Genomic DNA, 20,557 nt, shown 5'->3' with positions numbered 1-20,557 from the left:
CTAACAGTATTTATCCAGTACCTCGTTGTACCCCGCTAATACCATCGAGTGGCGCGATTAGTGGCGAAGTCCGACGATCATTCGAAGCATCGTGACACGCTTCTCGTTGTCTTCTCACCATCCTCCTCCTCCCCTCCCCCCTTCCTCTCCTTCTCTATCCTACCTTCCGTACCGGCCACGAAAAAAAGTCAAGGGGGAGGAGCACGGGCCCCTTAATTTCGCGGCAATCCCCCGGATAAACGGGGTAAGCTTGAAAGGTGGGATGCGGGCATCCTGGCAGATTCACGACGTAAATACATTTGTCTCCCCGCCTAAGTGGGCGGGCTGTCTCTTCGTTGCCGAATAAATGCCAGCCAAATAAAACTTCCCGGCTACACACAAACGCAATTACCCTCGGGTGTGGGGAGGGGGGGTCGAGAGGGTCGACTGGCCGAAAGACACATTGCGACGCCGCGGCTTCGCCGTCGTATTCCCCGTCGTTTCGCCGGCGCCGCGGCTCAACGCCGCGCGAAATTAACTCCCTTTCGTCTTCCGTGCTTTAAATTCGCAATACGGTCGATCCGCGTCGCAAACGTGCCGGCATCCTGCGCGCGTCCGGACGAATAGAGGGCCCGCGGGAGAATAAGGCTGTTGAATTAATCACGCCACTCGGTCCGCAACATTTCGAGGGAAGAGAGGAAAAGGTGTGAGGAAGAGAAGGGGGGAGGGGCGGAGCGAGCGAGCGAGAGATAGTTGTGTACAAATTAATCACGAATTAATATTGACCGACCGTCCATTCGTTCGTGACCGTTAAAGCTTTAGGGACGTTCACTATCGCCTTTGATACGCAAGACTTACCCCCCCCCCCCTCCCCCCTCGTTGTTGAATGTTTGCGTTACATCAGTGTGGACGGTTACGGTAAATTGGCAAACTCCGTGAGCTTTAATTAAAGCATACAATCTTAATTTTGTTACCTCGTAACTTCGCGATGTACAATAATTTATACGACGGTTAGGGAAAGGGGGAGGGCGGGAGATAGGGAGAGAGAGAGAGAGAGAAAGAGGGAGAGGCTTCCGTGACGCGGACGAATAATATTTGCCGGACCACTAATTCTTCCATTGTGCGAATGTACCTCTAATTAAGAATCGTTAGCGGAAAATGCAGGGCGGAATCGAGATCGCGGCGCGGAGCTAATATTACCCGAGGACGTCGGCGGATCGTAATGAGACACGGACACGGGCGACGGCAGGTATATCTAGATCAGATGCAGACAGTGTCATGCGAGAAATTGCGTTCGGGGTAATTGAAGAGGAGAGAGGCGAACGTGTACGTACTACAAACTATGTTGGCGGGTATGGCGGAGTCAAGATAAATGCATATCCTTACATTGTTAGAGATCGACGATCTAACGCGCGGCTAGCCCCACACGTTAGCGCATTAATGCATCAATAATACATGCGATGATGCGTGAACACGATATTTCGACTGGTACGACTCCTCGAGTCGAAAAGTAAAGGCACCGAACTTATTTGTATACTCACACTGAGAGAAGAAAAATGCTACATTCATATATTTACTTAATTCAAATAAAATAAACTTGAACGTGACAGATTTTGTTATTTTAAAGCGGCATGAAAATTAAATCTATATTTCTATAGAATTCAAGATTCAAAAGAGAAGTTAGCCGAACGTAGTGCCGTCGAAGTAGACTTCTATAAGTCATCCGAGTAGGCGCAAACTATCCTTGAGAATGTCAAGGTATCATGAAAATTTCGACTTGGGTTGACGCGCGTTTACATATCACACACATGATTAAGAAAGGACGAAATACGCGAAAAATACGCGAAACCACGCGACGACGTCACACGAGGCGTTTCCAAATGCTCGCTCGCTAGCCGAAAAGCTTTCTCGAGCTTCCATTCTTTATCCGCTTTCCAAAGGCGCTAACGAATGCGGAAATGTGGGTGTTGACGCGGCTGATAGAGAAGAAGAAGGTCGCAGCAGCGAGAAAGACAAAAAGAGGCGAGAGAGAAAGACGAGAGAGTATCGGTGCTACTGTTCGCGTGCTCATATTTCCCGATTTCACGTGAGCAGCGAGAGAGGCGAATGGAGGCGATAGCCGATATCGCACCTGCCCGCCGGCGGATGTACAGCTATGTATATATGCCGCCGTTATTCCGATATTCCGGCTAGGTCGGCAGCGCGCAGAGCGAGCGGATAATTAAAATTGACGCTTTCGTTTTGACGCACATCGCGTTTCGTATCGCGACCTTTTGCTCCTGCCCGCCGTGATAGCGAATAATATCAGCAAAAGGCCAAGAGGTTTCCGCAAAATCGGGCCTTATCCGTCCCAGAGAGAGAGAGAAGAGCAATATCGATTATCCTCGCACGTCACTCCTCCGCAGAGCGGCTAATTATACGACGACGAACACGGGCACCCTGTGCCAAATCTTTCGTTCCCGTCGTCGGAAAGAAAGAGAGAAAGAGAGAGATACGCCAAGTGTCTCAGGAGAGTCGCGTGAAATTCGGGTATCAAAACCAACCTTCGAGATACCACTTCGTCGGACATCTCAATATCACGATTCAGTTTTTCATTAAAGTTCTAAATGTGGTTTAGAAATCATAAAAAATAAAAGTCAAAAGTAGAACATTAATCTCAAGGGGCGCAAGAAAATCGTCACCTTTGATATCACGGTTTCCCGATTGGTCGATCGTTTTCTAACTTCACAGAACGTGCGGACAGTGGGACATTTCCATCGATGTGCAGTGAAAATTCCGAAGGATTCCTAAGAAAACAGCTTGATGGGATCAGCCGCGTTAAAGGAAGGCTTAGAATCGTCGCGATCAATGCCGATCATCTACGCGAGCAAAAGTGACATTTCATCGCTGCGTTATCAGGACAGAGGGAGGACGGTGAAAGCGGAGCCAGCTGTTGTTTCTGAATGAGGAGGAGGACAATTGCGAGCGAGCGAAACGCGCCGTTCGTCGGGTCGCGCCACCGACTCATGGTTATTAAACGACACCTTCCATTAAACAAACGATAAATCTCGCGACTGTCTCCCGCGCTAATTACACTTTCGCGCGCATCCGAGAGACCGATACAATCGGTGGCGCGTCTAAAACCGCGCCCCGAGCGAGAAATCGCGAGCGACTTCTGAGGACGCGTCGGGATGCGCGTTTCAACGCGGCCGGGAAATAAATTTATCACGCCGGTTCGTCGCCGGTACTTACGCTTGTGCCGCGCCACGGCGATGTCACGGGTGGGGTGGATTACAGGCGGCGGTGTAAATGTAGGTGTAACGCGCGTACAACATGCGGGCCGCGCACGCCACCCTCCTCCGCGCGCGGCCGACTCCTCTCCCTGTCCGCCGGCGAGTTATATCGAGCACAATACTACCGGCCGGACCTCTATTTTTCGTGTACACGTAAAATCCATTTGGTCGTTCGACATACCGGGTTGTCGCTCCGGCACAATCGCATCGTCCCCTTGTCACGCAGCTACGGGCTCGGGCTTTATTGTCCGGGGGTGGCCGCTAGAATTCCTGGCTTTCGCATCGAAACGAAGAGCAATTATCTCTCGCGCACCGTTCCGAGCTTTTAATTGTCCGCCCGGGAGAGAGAGAACGAGCTAGCGGAGAGGTTGCGGGGAACGGAGCGGGGGAGGGAAAGGGTGCGAGCGCCGGCGGCACCCTCTTACGCCACGCGGAAAATATTGTATTACTTTTCTCTTACGGAGCAAGCGCGAACTCGTTAAAAGCGCGTAGGTAGTCCGGACTGGAAATTTTGTCATTAACGGGAATGCGCCGGAAGAGGATTATTCAGGCTTATAATTTGTATTTTATTTCTTTCTTCCTATCTCTCCCCACCTCTCTCTCTCTCTCCGTCGTACGTGCACGATACATTCATCATTAAAGTCTGTCGATCCCGCTGCGCCCACCGATTCCCTCTCGTTGTATTTTCGCGCGTTCTTTGGATTACGTTTTCGTCACGACGGAAGTGTTCTTCTTTCTTCACTACGCGACGCTATTTTCTCACCTTTCGCCGATGAGAGCAAGTCGAATATATTGCGCAAAGATCACCACCATTCCCGTATTCCCTCGTCCAATAATTCTATAAAGGACTCGAAATTTCGGTCCTATGTGAAATCTTTAATCCTATAATACAGTAGGAGCTAAGGTTGCAAAATATAGATTCGATGATAATTTCTGGTTATATCATAAGAACCAAGTTTGGTTCATGAGAACCGGAAATTTAGATAAAGATACATATTCATTAAAAAGTCTAACAATCGTACTTATTAATCGGAACATTAGTTTCTTCGGAGAATGCCAAATAATGAAATTTGTTCGGATGCGATAGAATTTATTAAACTTGAAGGAATCTTCTCACTGCGCTTGAAATTAGTATCTCAAAATAGTTTCTGTTACCCGTTGCCACCGTTATGCGTGTCTCAGTTTATAATTATTTATAGGTAAAAATGAAAATTTTATTCGCATATAAAATATAGATAATTTAAAATATAGGTCAAATTAAATAATTAAATACCCGCATAAACATTTATGTAAAAAAAAAAAAAAAGAAAAGTCACGCGCCCAGTTACGAGTAAGAGCGTCAAGGTAGCGTCAAATGTCGACTCGGGTCCGGCCAGCCGCACGGATATCGAAAGTAGCAGAGAAAAGCGACGTGTAAAGGAATGTTTTACACGACGGTCCAATGGCGCGGGCGTAATACTCGAATTAGCATTGAAGAGGCGTCTTCCTCCAAGCGGACGCGATCGTTCGCAGCCGAGCAAAGCCGGCATTCCCGTGGCACGGCCGTACCTTTTTATCAGGATCCACTCGTTTGTTTTCACGACACACACACACACACACACTCCTAGGCCGGCTTATTTCCGCCGGTTTGCCGACGGCAACCCGGGTATTCCCGGTGCATCGCGTAATGCCACGGCATTACACCACGGAGACGTCTGAGCTCGCTAACCGGTAAATATGAGTTTTCACTTGGCGCGACCACGTCGCGCCGCCGAGGCTCCATTTTTGCCTCGTTAATTACGATTACGCCAGCCGGTCCCAAGGCGCGACACTGTTCCAGCCGTTCGTTGAGATACGTCGAGAAATCTGGAGAGCGAGAGACCCGGCGGGTCCGCCGCGGAAATTCATTTGACGCCGCGAAAATTACGATCGCATCAAGCGACACGCATCGAGTCGGAGCTTGAGTTGAAAGTCCAAGCGTTTCGGAAAATTATATGAAATTTATGTGTATGAAAGCTATACGGATTAATTGTACACACACACACAGTCAGACAAGGTTGCAACACTTTTACCCCGGTGAGTTTCGCAACGCATTCCATGTTGAATAGGAAAATAGGAATAGGAAATTTCTTAGTCATTCTTAGGAGAGATGCATTTTCTTATTCGTTACGGAATGTGTTGTGAAACTCATCAAGATAAAAATACTGTGACATATATATATATATGGTTTTAGAAGAACATTGGGTTTGCGTGTCCTCGATCTGAAATACGCGAGTCAAGGAATATTAAGGCTATTACGTTGGTCATTTACAACGGAAATAATCGTATAACAATTGTTTCCTGTCCAAAAGATCCTGGGTATATAAAAAGGGTACAAGGTATGTAATGTTAAAATTTATTCGAGGTACGGGGTCGGTTCGACATGGCGGGTTGGCTGCTAATTAGCGCACCCGAGTACGTAGAAAGTTCGGAAAAATGTTGGCGCGTTACACAGCGTCGAACAATTTTATCCTTCCGCTGTTAGATTAAATTATCGCGCCCGACATCTAGCGACCGGCTGTTCTTTTTGCTTGTTCTTTTTTCCGTAATCGTATAACTACCTTGTTAAAATAACGGAAGAAAATTTCTACGAACTATCGTGTTCGAAGACTTGCCGCATGAATGTATGAGCTTGTTACTTTCTCGAAAAGTTTCAACGAAAAGTGGCAGCGTATTTCCAAACGGGTGAAATATATTTTTCCGCCGAAACACCTCTGATTTCGAGATCTCCGGTTACATTTGGTTAATAATGCATGTCTTTTACCGACCGGATCGGCGGGCATTGTCGCATACCGAAAAGAAAAGCCGGACTCGCAAGGGGAAATTAAAAACCCGGACCTCGGGCGCCGTCATGCTCTGCGTTCGTAATTAATTAATGCGAAAGGGGCGGACGCGGGCCTTATGCGATCTTGATGAGGCTTTGATACGTTGCAGGGCAAGTCGTAATGAGAAAAACGTGTCAGGTCGCATCTAACGGGAAATTGCCCGGAGCGGTTGAATTAATCTCTCAAGAGGAAACTACGAGCTTAGTTTGGCGTCAACGCCACTCCGGTGTTACGTGGGATTTGAAAAATGTTTCGCGACAAAACACGCACGGGTCTTTGACACCGAAACAGATAGCATCTGGAAAGAAATATTGCTAAACGTGAAAACAAAACGGACGGACTGAAAATTTTCGTGCTCATGAAATGCTACTTTTTTTTAAACGCTGCCTTTTACACTTACAATATTAATATTAATTAAAAGCGCGTGCTCGAGTCGAAATTTTGACGCTTTTAAGGACCGTCTACACTGGAGGTAGAGTAAGACTGCGAAGTAGAGAGTGAGAGAGTTTTCTCAGTGAAAGAAAAATTCGTCGTGCTGAAAACAAAATTTATCTTAACGCTGAAACAGCGGAATCGGAAATTAAAAATACCATCAAAATCAAAATGAGAGTTGTTATCATTAGTATTGCACCTATTTCACTATCTTAATTTCTACTGCATTGTAAGTTGAAGGCTTTAACATAGGAAACCAAAATTTCAACTCGGGTGAGAAATGCAAGTCTATAGTCTATAGTCGTAAAACTCGATGCGTAATGCGACTGTACGAAATGTTTTCCCGTAAACAATATTATCGTCTTACATTGTCGGTTTATTGTGTTGATGTCATATATTGTGTCCTAAGAAGATCGACTCGTCTGAAGAGGTCTTAATGCCAGACTCATCGGCAGAATTTGATACACCTACAACTTGCGATGTAACGGCAACTGTTTATTCGAGAACAAGTGTCTACGCACAATACAGAGACGCACAGGACGCTTCGCGTCTTCGTAAAAGTGGGAGGATGCGTGTCGTAAAAAGTAAGTACGCCAATCTCTTAGTTAATTACGAATTGAACGCGAGGAACTGCCGCCATAACTCGGATCGCTCGTAATAGCCGATCGACCCATTAACGAGCAATTAATATTGCAGCCCTATTGACGCTAATATCGTCTTGAGAAACTCCGCGGGCAGTTTTCCGAGGAGCAGCCGTCGTTCACAAAATGACGGTAACTCGGGGCCCGCATCGATCAAACGAGCTGGAAACTTGCGCAAAGATTCTCGAAAACAAGGGAATTTGCAATGTAAATCGGGCCGAAAATATATTAACGAGAAATTTATCCGTATATCGATTCGGGCCGGCCGAGAGAAATTTGCCTCGTTTGCGCGTTTCCGCGTATGTATTGATAATTATAATTAAAAATTGGCGAGCGCTCCGAGATGGAAAATCAACGCGAAGTAAGCACCGAGGGTATGAAAATACAAACACCCGCTCGTCATTCATTCACAAACGTTCGAAGGCTTCTTTTCATCCCGAACTTCTTGAATTATAACCACTATTATGCGAAAATAAACCGGGTCGAGACTAAGACGGAGTGAGTCTAAATCCGTACTACTTCGAGTAAACTCCGAGGACGCCGTGCGAGAACTTAATTCTCGCGTTGACATTTTTACTGCGGACACGCTCGGTCTCGAAGTGCTGCGACTAATCGTTAATTAAACACAGAAATTCAGTGCGACGGTGACGCTGTTTTAAGATATTTGCTTCTTAAACGGTGTCGCGTGTGCGTACGTGTGTTAGTATGTGCGTGCGTACGTGCATGCATGTTTATGGTGTGTGTGTGCGTGTGTGTGTGTGTGTTCGTTTGTTTGTCTGTACAATGAACTGGAGAAAATCTACGGTCGGTTCCGCGCTATGGGATAGGCTCGAGGCCTCCCGTGGTTTGTCTTGGACGCTTCGAGCCGCGGAAACGATATTTCCACGGTACTTCCGGGAAACAGCGAACCAGCCGGCAATTAGTCAGGAAGTGCCCTGCAAGCCCACCACTGTGGAGTGAGAGAGCTTTCGCGGCAGGGACGGCGCTCTCGCCGGCGCTTTTCGGCCGGAAGATGCGTTTGTGCCCGAGGAATTTGCGAAATATTCATAGGTATCAAGATGCGGAGCAAACCGAGTCCGCGACGGACGTCGTTCATCTAATTGGCGGATTCTTTGATCAATTCGCCGTCAAACTGATCGCCGAGAGAGAGAGAGAGAGAGAGAGAGATTACGAATTAATGTCATTCCGGTTCGCGTGCGCTCGGTCCGTCCGTCCGTTCCGTTGTCTTTCACACACACATACATACACACCCTCGGTGCAATAAAACAAACATCGACGCTCCAGCTCGGCTGGAAGTTGCAAGTGGAGAAATTTTATAACCCGCCGCGCGCAGAACGTTCGTCCTTCCGTATCCAAAGGATATTGATATATCGCAGCGACGAGGAGCGCGCGCGCGTGGATTCCATGACAACTCTCGGAGTCGACTCGGTGCATCCTACGCAGCGCATCGATGGGCTGCAACAATGACTTTTTGCAACAAACATTTATCAACTTCTAAACGGTCCTTTTTCACCCTTGGCGAGCTTTCCATCGCGAGCGAGTGAGTTACCGAGAGTGTATCGCGAAACTCTTGCGCGCGCGCGGCTTTTTCGAGCCGGCCGAACGATAATACGCGTATTCATACACGCTTCGCGAGTTTCCCCGACGTCCGTTACCGGAATGTCCGCTCTTTCCTCTCTCTCTCTCTCTCTCTCTCTCTCACCCCGGGACGTGCGCCATTAATTACTGCTCGATTACAAGCGCGGCACGGCGCGGCATTTACCGGTAACTTAGATAAGCCGCGAGCGAGACGGCCAAAGCGGACGACTCTCGGCGAGTCGCTGCAAAACCAGTCGCGCGGGGACAAGGAACCTTGGGCGCGCGGCCGACTCTAACGTGATAAATTATCTTCCCTTTTCCCGCGCTCGCTCGCGGGTAATTATCGGACCGCGCTAATGAATCGCCGTGTGCACCTCCCCCTCGTGTAGAATGTGCAAAAATACACACATCCGATCGTGTGTAGCTGCGATTGCACCCGATCGGTCACCCAGGACCGACCTCGAGTGGATCGCTTTCGCTGCAAAACGAGTTGCCCGTTTGGTCGCGCGAGCGGCTTTTTACACGCTGCCACACGTACAGAGCGTCCCGCCGCCGTTGGATCGATTTTTCACGCGGAGGATTTCTCTTTATGCTCGGTTAACGATCCTAAAGAACCCCGTAATTGATCTACTCCGTTAAAATCTAGGACATATCCATGTATTTATATATATATTTGAAAAAAATCGACTCTGTCTTCTCTTTTATTCCCACGGAATCGCAGACGTTGAGCTGCGAGATTGATCTGCCTCGAGAAAAGGCGGAGGAGGCGCAGAGAGAGAGAGAGTCGGAAAAGGAGGACCGAGAGCAAAGAGGGCGGGAAAGAAACCAGGATATTACTTTTGCTCGTTATCGGTTAATTGGAATCACAAGATTCTCGATCGTTTCCGAGAGCTCCCTGTCTTACCCCGATACACCCCACCCTTTCGCAACCAACCGTCCCTTTGTAGGGTCGCTTATCCCATGACTTGGCCGGGGGTACAGTCGACAAGGAGGGTGGGATGCAATTACCGTCTCTCTATAACAAACTCGACTCGCGCAGCAACTACTCGCGCGCAGCTTACTCGAAGCTTACTCACGCATTGGCGCGATAAATTCACTCCTTGAACGCCTGTTTCGCGCGTTTCTCAGCTTTCGAGCTAATAAGAGTCTTTTTCCCAGTCAAGTCGCTCTCTTCGCCCGTCTTCCCCCCCTCTCTCTCTCTCTCTCTCCCTCCCTCTGTCTTCCTCAGCTCTCTCGATCGCCCCTCGGTCCCCCGTCCCTCGTTATAGAGAATTTTCATATCGACCACCGTGTGTAACGACGAGGTGTTCCCCGAATGGCCCTGTAATTAAGATTTCAGAACCGGGGTGGGAGGGAGGGATGAAAGCAACGCCGAGGGAGCGAACCGACGATCGTCTTCTCCAACGATCTTCCCTGGGAATAAAGAAAAAAAAGAAGAAGGGAGCGGGAAGAGAGGAGACAATGGACCCGTCGTCCACGAAAACCGATATTTCCGTCGTCGCGGTGACGACGACCGTACGCGTCTCGACGACCCACCCGGAAGAGGAAATTTCATCTTCTCGCGGGCTGCGACTTTTTTCCCCGTTGCCATCCCGCTTTTTACCCGACGACCGTTGCTATTCTCTTCTGCCTTTTCTCCCTCTCTCTCTCTCTCTCTCTCTTTCTCTCGCTCTATCTATCTCTCTCTTTCTCCGTCTCCATCTGTATCTTCGTCTCTCTCACTCCCTCTCTTCCTCTTCGCCCGCCACAAGCGCAAACTACTGAACGACGATCGCCGTTCGCGTTTCTCGCGTTTACTATTGCCGACCGTTCCGTTTGCCGTGACAAACAGCCGATTTCACACACAGCCTCGGTAAGTTATGCTGTTTCGCCGATATATTGATCTCCATCGCTTATTAAGGGTTGCCATCGGAGAGGGTGTCCCTTTTGCCACACAGGCGCAACATCAAGTGGCATAATTGAGATAACAGGGGTAAATGGGACAGCACGGTGACTTCGCAATTATCATCTAATTGTTGATTTCCTAATGTACTATCAGCACTTGCCTATATGTACCAAGAAGTTTCCGTTTAATTAATTGGTATCACAATTATACGACAAATGGATGAAAAAAAGAAACGCAGCGGAGAAATATCGTTCGGAAACGTGGCTTTGATTTTTAATTAATTGCACGAACGTGTATTCGTCGCACGCTTTGTATCATTACGCCAATGTGAAAAATATCCATACGACTAATTAGAAATTGAACGAATATTTTTGCCGGTATTTTGCGCCGCCATTATCCGCTCGCACGCGTAACGAGTTGCTCGCAAGTTTATCATAATATATTATTACGCTGTACTAAAGGTTATTATCTGCGATGAAACGAAGTGAGAGATCAATTTTTGCCGGAGAGTTCTGCGCTAATGGAATTTCCAATTCTCGCGAGATTAATAAAATATTTTCGCAATATTTGGCCCGATCGCAATATTCATGAATACGGATGACTTTTATACAATAGAAGTAAAATAGAATAGCAAGGATCCCGTTACTTTGTACAACAACTACAAAGGCCGGTACGATTCCGGTTATAAGAATACCTCTCGCGCGCGTTGCTGAAGGCCAATTAGGAAAAAGAGCAGCTCGAACAGGTCGTTTCGACGTTTATCATTGGACGCGGGCAAACACTCGTCGTTGCATCCTTGATCACCCGCCAATGTTGCAATCAATTATTACAATTATTCATTTCGTTACGCCATCATCTCGCAGCAGCCGAGCAAAATTTTCTTCGTGTCTCTTTTCTAATCCGATCTCTTTCAGATCAATACGTTGAACCTTGAATCTGTTTTGTGTGTGTGTGTGTGTGTGTGTGTGTGTGTGTGTGTCACACTAAAAAGTCTGGGTTTTTCATTTTCCAATCATAACACATCTCCAAGAAGTAGGATTAGCATTCTAGGATGAATGACGATCGAGAAAATATACCGGGTGGCGCGCGTCACACCGTCCAGAAGACGATTTAAAGTTCAACGACGCTCGATACGTCGCGAATTCCGCGGCCAATTCCACGGTGGAGGACGCACGAAGCGGAAGATCCCGGAGACATGCCGGAAACCTGTGACTTAAGTCAGTCGACGGAAGTTCGGCCCTCCCCTTATATTATCATCGCGCCGCTGGCCAGCACTCCGCTTTCGTTAACTTTTTAACTAGTTGCAAATTAAAATTTAACTCGAGTGTGTCCGCCCTCGCTCGCCGGCGTTCGGCACTTTCTAGCACCGTAACTCGATAGCACACTTCCGGGGAGCTGAGGTTGCCGGATTGCTCGACGATGAGGGGGATATCGGCGTCGGGATGTGATAAAGATGAGAATAAATGCGTAAATTTTCCAGCGTTCCTTTCAATCATAATTTCGTTACGACCCGGATCGAGGCGGGGCGATTTTAGTATCTGGTTACCAAGCGGCGCGGTCACTTTTTCATGCGCATGGATTGTACGTTGAAATTCTGCTGAATTAAACGAACAAAATGCACTCAGCGTATTTCAATTTCGTAGCACTGAATGTACGTTCGTAACGCGGAATTATTCTATTTCACATTCGATGTTAGTTTGGAAATTCTCGCAAACGGCCGCCGGAGCTGTCGGAGACGGCTTTCCGTCTCTGCTCCGGAGAGATTTTAATCCGCTTCCTTATTATTTCACCGAGGCTACCGCCCGCGCAGAGACACAACCGATAGGTACCGGCGCGCAGATGCGGGCTTCCATTTAATTTACCGAATTCCACGCGCAAGAAGCAAACGCTTGTTCTTTTGTGTCGCGCGTAAATATGAGGGTTTATGAAATTTCCGCCGGCGGGGCGGGTGGAAACGCGTTGCAGCTCGGGCAGTAAAAATGCCGACAGGTCGAGATTGCATTTTTTTTTTCTCTATTTAGGAGAGAGAGAGAGAGATGCATCGGAGGAAAGGAAGACGCGCTATTCCTCCTCGGCACGGAGATATTCTCATAATCCGCCGCATTCCAAGGTCGCGGCTAATGCCGGGTAGAATCCATCAAGGAGACGGAAACGAGACGACGGCTTAGAAGTTTCACGGATGTCCGAGGGACCTTAAATTAAAAGAATTTCGCTCGACGAAGCATCTTCGGAATTTTTATTCGCCGCGATCTATCGCGCAGGAGTTTGACGAGCATCACACATCGAAATTATAACATCGTGCTCGCGAATCTGAAGCTATAACATATCGCAAGAAAGACACGCATATTATTAATATAATCCGATAATATTGGTCAGCACAAAAATTGTATCTAAAACTGGATATAAACCCGATCAAATCTAATTAATTTTGTAGCGTAGATCAGAAATATAACAATTAAAATCAAAACTTAGCTCTTTATTTTCCATCGTGTAATTTTTCCATCAAATCAAATGAGAATTTGAGATTGATTGATTTCATGGTTTTAACATCAAAACATAAAAATTAAACAAAAAAATTGAAATTCGTAAAGAATACAATTTATGATATGAAACTTGTCGTGTATATGTATGTGAGTGTGAGTGTGTGAGTGTGTGTGTGTGTGTGTGTGTGTAATCCTAGTGTAATTTACCTCCGCTAAAAAACTGAAATACTTTCAACCGCGAGACGACGTGTGAAATTCCAAATATGAGAAACGGTCCGACCGGGACGCATTTTTTCCGCCGAACGCATCGAGAAAGATTATTCCGTTTATCGCGGTAACGTAACGAGTTCGAGCGCGTGCACAACTATAAGACGAAATTTCGCTGGCGCGCAAGTTGGCGCGCGCTCGTGATTGTAATTACTCGATTTTCGCGCGACGATGACGGTGAAGTTTTGTCGCGGCGAAACGCGCAAGTTTGCCGAGACGAGAGGAGGAGGAGGAGGAGGAGGAAGAAGAAGAAAAAAAACGCCGACTGTTCGCGGGCGTGTCTTTTTTCATCTCGCTACCGGGGTTTTGCGGTAACAGAAATATGCATAAACCGCGTGCGCACGCGCGCATTATGATAAATAATGCATAAATATACATAAGTATCCGTAGAACGTTGGAGAAGTTCGGGAGACCTTTGCGCGAAATCTTATAAAGACTTTTACGAGAAAAGTTCGCGTAACGTTGCGCGATATTGGAACGCGCGGACGACGCGCAGAAAACACACGTACGCGCGCGCGCGCGCCGCCGTCGGCCGAGTGTGTATCGCGTAAAAACGAGGTACGTCGCCCTGTGTGATCGATACGCGGACGCATTTACATGACAATGCGAATTCGACGACGCGCGTCTGGCTTAATTTCACGGTGCGGTCGCGGAAAGTTCCTACGGGCGTCGATACTCTTCATAATTCGGCTGAATTATTCATCGGCCGCTTTAATCTATGTTCCGGATTTTAATAATGAACGCGCGGCAGAGCGACGGTACCGGACGGGAGATACCCCCCTCCCTCCTCGGACGCATTAATGAAGCGCGGATTATATTTGACAAATGAAGCGAGAGTCACTTAGCTCGACATAATGTATAAGCCGAGAATGCCGATAACATTTTCATTGATGGAGCAGAGAAGTATACGCGCTCTCGGTGGAGCCGTTCGGCGAAGCGGATGTCGATCGAACTGTGATCTGAATGACGACGATTCGAGACTGGACGCGACGTTCAGTTTACTAAGGACGAGAAAAGAGGACCTTAATTATTCAAACCGTGTGACGATCGGCGGGGACGAGCGGACGCGAAGTCTTGGAAAAGAACGGGAATTCGATGTGCACGAAAGCTTCCGTCGAATAATTATAGCAGATCATGGCCAGCCCGGTATCGCGCTCGAACGCCTCTTCCAAGACGGATCTTACGCGAATCCGCACACGTGGAAGGCCCGTTTCGCGGGATGAAGGCCGGGACTCGGCGCGCGCTTCGCCTGGAGAACCGCGTACGTCGCGGCTGGATAACGACATATTTTTCCCTCGGTATTTTCTCGCGTCCCCGATGAGGTCGCGAGGCGTGCAAGGAGTGGTAACGAAGCGGCGGGCGTTCTCCAAACCGCCGGATGCTAATTTTATTCGCAGTTCCGCGGCCGCGTCGAGAGAGACTCGTAACAAGTGCGATGGTGCGGCGCGCGCATTCGCCGTCGTTCTAGAAAAAATTATTTCGCGCCGGCAGCGGCATTCCGCACGACGACGACGCCGGGTGAGATGCAGCGCAAGGATGCACGCGCATAAGAGCCGCCGCCGTTGCGAACAAGTAGAGCCGGGTTTTGCGACAGCGGCTGCGGGAGGAGAGAGCGTAGCGCGTGAGAGCGCACAGCGAAGTGCAGCGGCCGAGTACGGATTTCTCTCTCTCTCTTTCTCTCTCTCTCTCTCTCTCTCTGTCTCTCTCACCACGAGCCGGGCACGGGACGAACAAATTGCACGTTCCCAGTCTCGTTAAAACAATGTCGTCGCGCAAAAGGTGCGAGAGGAAGGGCGAGCGAGGGAAAGGGGGAAGGTGGAAAACGACGCGAAGGGCACGAAGAGAGGGACGCTGATGTCGAGGAGGGGGGGGGGATGAGGATAAGGGGTGAGTAGGACGAAGTAGGTGGCTGCTGCAGCTTCCAGCGAGGCAGTATTCAGGTGGAAAGAGCTCTTCGCTCGTTAGCATTTAATTGAGAACCTGGCGGGGTGGGGACGGGGGCAAGGAGAGGAGGAGGAGGAGGAAAAGGTGGAGAAGGAGGAGGAGGAAGAAGAGAACGGACGGAGTACCTTGCCTCCCCCGACAGATCTCTCTCTCTCTCTCTCTCTCTCTTTTTCCTTTCTTTCTCTCATTGTAACGACCGGTCGACGGGCTCGTTTAAATATTTTAATAATCTCTTGTATCGCGAATAGCGATTCGAATATTTAGCGGTGCCGCGATACCCCAGAATACGGCCGGAATACTCCCTTTGCCGCCCGTTGCTCGAAATATGTATGAAACGCGGGGATCGTGAGAGGACCTCGTCGAAGCTGGTCGAGACCGGACAGCGGGGGAGAGCGGAGAGACGGGGGCGGTGTGAAGGTCTTTTTTCTTTCGTAACGGCGAAGAATCGGATCCCGTTTTGTCAAGCAATTAGGTCGGTATTAATTGAGGCTCGAGTGCGAAGTTACGAGCTGCTGAGTCGAGCGAGGACGGGAAACGCTCTCCCCCGGTCTCTTTGTGCGAGATATTAAAATTCATATTCCCCGGCAAAACTGAAACGCTCGCGATAGAGTCAAGAGATACACGTGCACAGCAGGATGTCTAAGATATTGTTTTTCAATGGAGATTATTTCCCGGTTAACATTTCATTGATATTCAGCAATTTCAGAGACTGCTTCCCACCCGCTCCCCTTTTTTCATCAAATATTTTATCGGTGAAGCGAGAAAGAGAGAGATAAAAAGAGCGAGAGAGAGGGAGAGAGAAAGTCGAAATATTTTCTCTCAAATATTTCTTTTTCGTCAGTTTGTGTTCATTATTAGTAATGTAATAGTTTTTTTTTAATGAGAAACTTGTAGTTAGAAAGAGAAAGAGAGAGAGAGAGAGAGAGAGAGAGAGAGACGAATATTTTTCATTTTACTGTTACGGCACAATTTCCAAATGCGATTCTCCGCTTACTACAGTTGCACGTAGACACATAAACCGTGAAACCACACGAAAGTTCGCGATTTACATGAGAGATATTATTTACCGCATATTTATCGATTACGCTAAAAGCGTGGCGTGTTAGCGATAGCTCACACGCGACACTACGTTTTTCACATAAAATATCGGAGCATCGACTCGCGGCGACGATATTATTCAGTTCGGATAGAGTCGCCGATACATGTCGTGCCAAGATTGACGGATGACACGAGGAAAAATAAGATTTTTTTTTCCCCGATTAGTCGCATCGTTGATTCGATCGAGGCCTGACCTCCATCCCGCCACGAAGTAGGCCGTTCTAACGAGGCGAGTTATATCGACCAGCACGGCCTTCGGATTTTCCAGTCTAGCGGAACATGTGATGCCGGACGCTTTGAGGTTTCAATTTTTTTTTCGTATACGATTACGTCGCGCCGACTCGCTCGTACGTACATAAATTACCATCCGTAATTTCGTTAACGGGGGAATTCGCGGGAGATTCGCGTGCGCGCTTCGCCAACGGCTAATTCGCAGTTAATGTGTTTGCTACGGTTTTACTTAGACGTTAAATATCGTATAATTCCCACCTGCGCATTTATTTTTGCGCATTCGTCGCAACGGCGCACGTATTCAATCAAAATCGTCGTTTCACCCCCCCGTGAACGCGTCACGTCTCTTCTCCTCCCTGCAAATACCCCTTTTTAACTACATAACCGAACCGACATTTTTCCTGCCTGAAATGCCAGTTGAGACGCGTAAAGCATCGCGTCGATATATCGGCGATGTCGCAGTCAAAGGATAAAAAAAGAATTTATAGGAAAGATTATCAGTGAAAAAAAAAAAAACAGATTATTCTCGGTGCTCGAACGTAAATCCCGAATTCTACATAAATTTTTGTCGCAAGTACAGCACAAATTCAGTAACTTGTTGTAAAAGCTTCTCTGCAAAAATATTTTCGTATAACGGAACAATGTAGCGATACATGCGCAATGCGACAGCACTTTACGTTTTATTTCAATCCGTTTCGGATGTATCTACCGGAGCCGTGCGTATTCGCAGGTGTGTTTACGGACACAATATGAAACTCGGCGCGCTGGATAATTCGCGCTCACGCGACTCCTCGCTGCTGTTAGCGAGCGACGGTCAACTTGCCGCGATTAATCGCGAGAAATCCAATTAAGCGCGATTAATTAAGCGCACGATGACAGTTATCATTAAACTTTCCTCCCCGTCTTTCGGCAATCTCCGATTCCCTCGAACGACCGTAATTCAAACTACTACAACCCGAGAAGGAGTCCGTGGGTCACATTAAAGAAGTATCGCTATCGGGAGCCCGACAAATTATCCGGCGGACGTTATCGCCATAATACGCCGATCTTTATGCGTCTCTGCCATTGGCGGACCTCCCACAAAATCGGAATACTCCAATAACCAGCGCGCGCACCGTCTCCTCCGGGACGCGAGCGCACGAGTTCGCCGTAGCTCCCGTTACTTCGCGAGTAAATAACGTCAGTTATTAAACGGATATTTACATACACGTTGAGGAGGAGAGACGAGCTCCTCAAACGACCCCGAGCACGCCATAAAAATGTCCTTACGCGATACCGCCGTCGGAAATACCCTTTGACCTTTGATGGGGCAACCCGAGCTGCGGGCAACGCTAGAGCGCCGAGCGACTTTGTAACCTTGCCTCCATCCTCCCTTTCTCTCTCTCTCTCTCTCTGTCCCTCCACCCTTTTTGTCTAACCGTCCAGCCAACAGTCTCTCTCTCTCCCTCTTTCTCGCTTCCACGGAGTCCTTTGCACCCTCTGCTCTCAGGCGGATCAACGCAACCCAAGTTCATTAGCCCGACCGGTATACAAAGTTTCTCATGACCTTAGTGCCCGGCGGAAATCTGCTAAAGGAGAGAGAAACGGAAAGAAAGAGAAAGAAGGCAAGAGAGAGAACGACAGAAAGAGATAGAAGAGGGGAAGGCGGGGGGGAGGGGGAGAAAAAGAGAGGGAGAGAAAGAGCACGAGTAATCCATAGTTGACTAGTCCATTTTCGCAGACACGTCCGTCCGGACGATCGGCAAATATCTCGATGTATATCGGCGCGAGACGTTAACACGGTCTTCCGGCTTGCGGATTTCATTCGTAGCGAGACTCGCCCGCCGTATGTATATATACGTACATCGGGTGAGTCGGGGAATGCGCACCGGTACCTGGCGGTATTTGCTGTTTGCAGTTATTCAACCCCTCTATGTTTTCCCAACCCCTCCTTCCCCTTTCGTCCGCGTCCCCGACTTGCATTCTCCGCCACCCTGCGAGCGCGGGTGCCGGAGTGTACCGTCGTCGCGCGTTGCCCCGTGCGCAACGACATACTGTGTGCACCCGGAATACCGGCGTTCGCTCGGACTAGCGGAGGAGGCAGAGAAACGCGCGAGCGAGAGCGAGAGAGAGAGAGAGAGAGAGTCTGCGTGCCGAGAGGGATTTTATTATACAGCAGAGAGAGGAAACCCCGAGGAATATAACCGTGGAAATGCACAAATAATACGAGCGCCGCAAAACAGGCAGCGGCGATAACATCGCAGCGCTGCGACGACGACGACGACGACGACAACGACGATGAGCAAGCATCGCGCGAGCGAGCGAGCGAGCGCGACGGTGTAGCGAAATTGTAAGAGGACGTCTACTATCTGCGAACTCGTCAATCGGCCGACGCGCCAAGTGTGGTTACAAGGGCGCAGGATTCAATAGCAGCGATGCGTACCTACGATACTTTCAAATGAATCTCAACCCGAAACGTCCCCGAAAGCTCGTTGATCTTCACCGGGGGCCCATCTTTCTGCCGTGACGTGTTCTTAACGGGTCGCGTTAAATAGTGGGAAAACACCGACATATCGTTTTATTTTGCGCTCTAAAACACCGGTTAAAGGTGTAAGAAATAAAAAAGAGGAAAAAAGAAAATAAGAAAAAAAGAAAGAGAAACTGGAGAAAAGCAGCTTCACCGGTGGCTTCAATTGCATTCTGTAAAATAATATTTCACAGCCAAGTTCCGGCGTATCGGTTGAAAAATCAATAAAACTCAGGTATTTCAGTTTACAAAGCGACCTGACTCTTTCTGCGTGGTTCAACGAAAGAGGATAGTAGAAATCGGCACGAGATCCAAAATGATTAAAACAATTAAAAGCTCACACCTTGAAAGAGTATTGTCCGATAAATTACTTACTTACCGCTGATTTGTTAAGTTTAGTTTTCACGAGAGGATAACGCGAGAAGATAGCTCAACAAACACTTTAGCACGACGAAATATCAAGCGACGTTAATAACACAACCGAACGCACCTGCAAATAAAAGCTGCCGCTTAAGCTCCAACTGCTACTGTAAACAAAATATACAGTAGACAAAATTCGCGTTGCGTTCAACAGAATTCAGTACTTTATAGCCGAGAAACATGAGTATGGTCGTATGGAGTATAGGTATGGTCGGTTTACCATACCTATGTCGGTTTCGGTGCTATTCCTCTACCTATCGTGTACGCGAAATATTTGCGAGCTTGCGTTCCCGTTAGACGGGAAAAAAAGTCGATTCGAGTTGTCGCCTTCGTTCCGGGCTTTCATCATTGGAATTAAAAATACGGCTCTTGGAAAGCAGCTCGTGTCTGTCTACAGACGCGCGCGCGCGCGCGCACACACACACACACACACACGTCGTTTTCCGAGGTAACGTTTTCCGTTAATCTCGCCGCCGCGCGACACCGTACAATGTAGAAAGTCGGTCTGCCGTGGGAGTCGTTGGTGTCGGAACGTTTTTCTCGACGGCCGTATCGGCACCGCGAGCAAATTCAACGGCGGATAATATATCTTTGCAACGGCCATTGTTACGTAGCGCCCGTCGCCGTGTAACATCGATCCGCCCGGATACTTAACGTCCCCGGGCGCGTAAAACGTGCCGCAACGAAAATTCGATTCCGCGCGATACGCGAAAAGCTCGGGGAAACGCAACTCCTCGTTCGGAACAAACAGATAAACCGCTCGGCGCCGGCCAACAGAACGGCGTCCTTTTCAACGGCTACCAAACAGTTTTAACGAATCCGACACGAGAATCGCCTCCAGGAACGGGATTAAACCAATAGCAAACAGCTTCGCAACAATGGCAGTGGCGGCCGTGCGAGTATTTTCGCGTGGAAACAAATGAACTACACGGCTCGGCGCGGTGTCAAAAGGTAATAAAATATATTCAAACCGACATA

Source organism: Dinoponera quadriceps, unplaced genomic scaffold (genome assembly GCF_001313825.1).
Source record: "Dinoponera quadriceps isolate SergipeBrazil2010 unplaced genomic scaffold, ASM131382v1 scaffold566, whole genome shotgun sequence".
Classification (NCBI taxonomy): domain Eukaryota; kingdom Metazoa; phylum Arthropoda; class Insecta; order Hymenoptera; family Formicidae; genus Dinoponera; species Dinoponera quadriceps.
The sequence above is the reverse complement of the archived record's forward strand: the minus strand, read 5'-3'. Positions refer to the sequence as shown.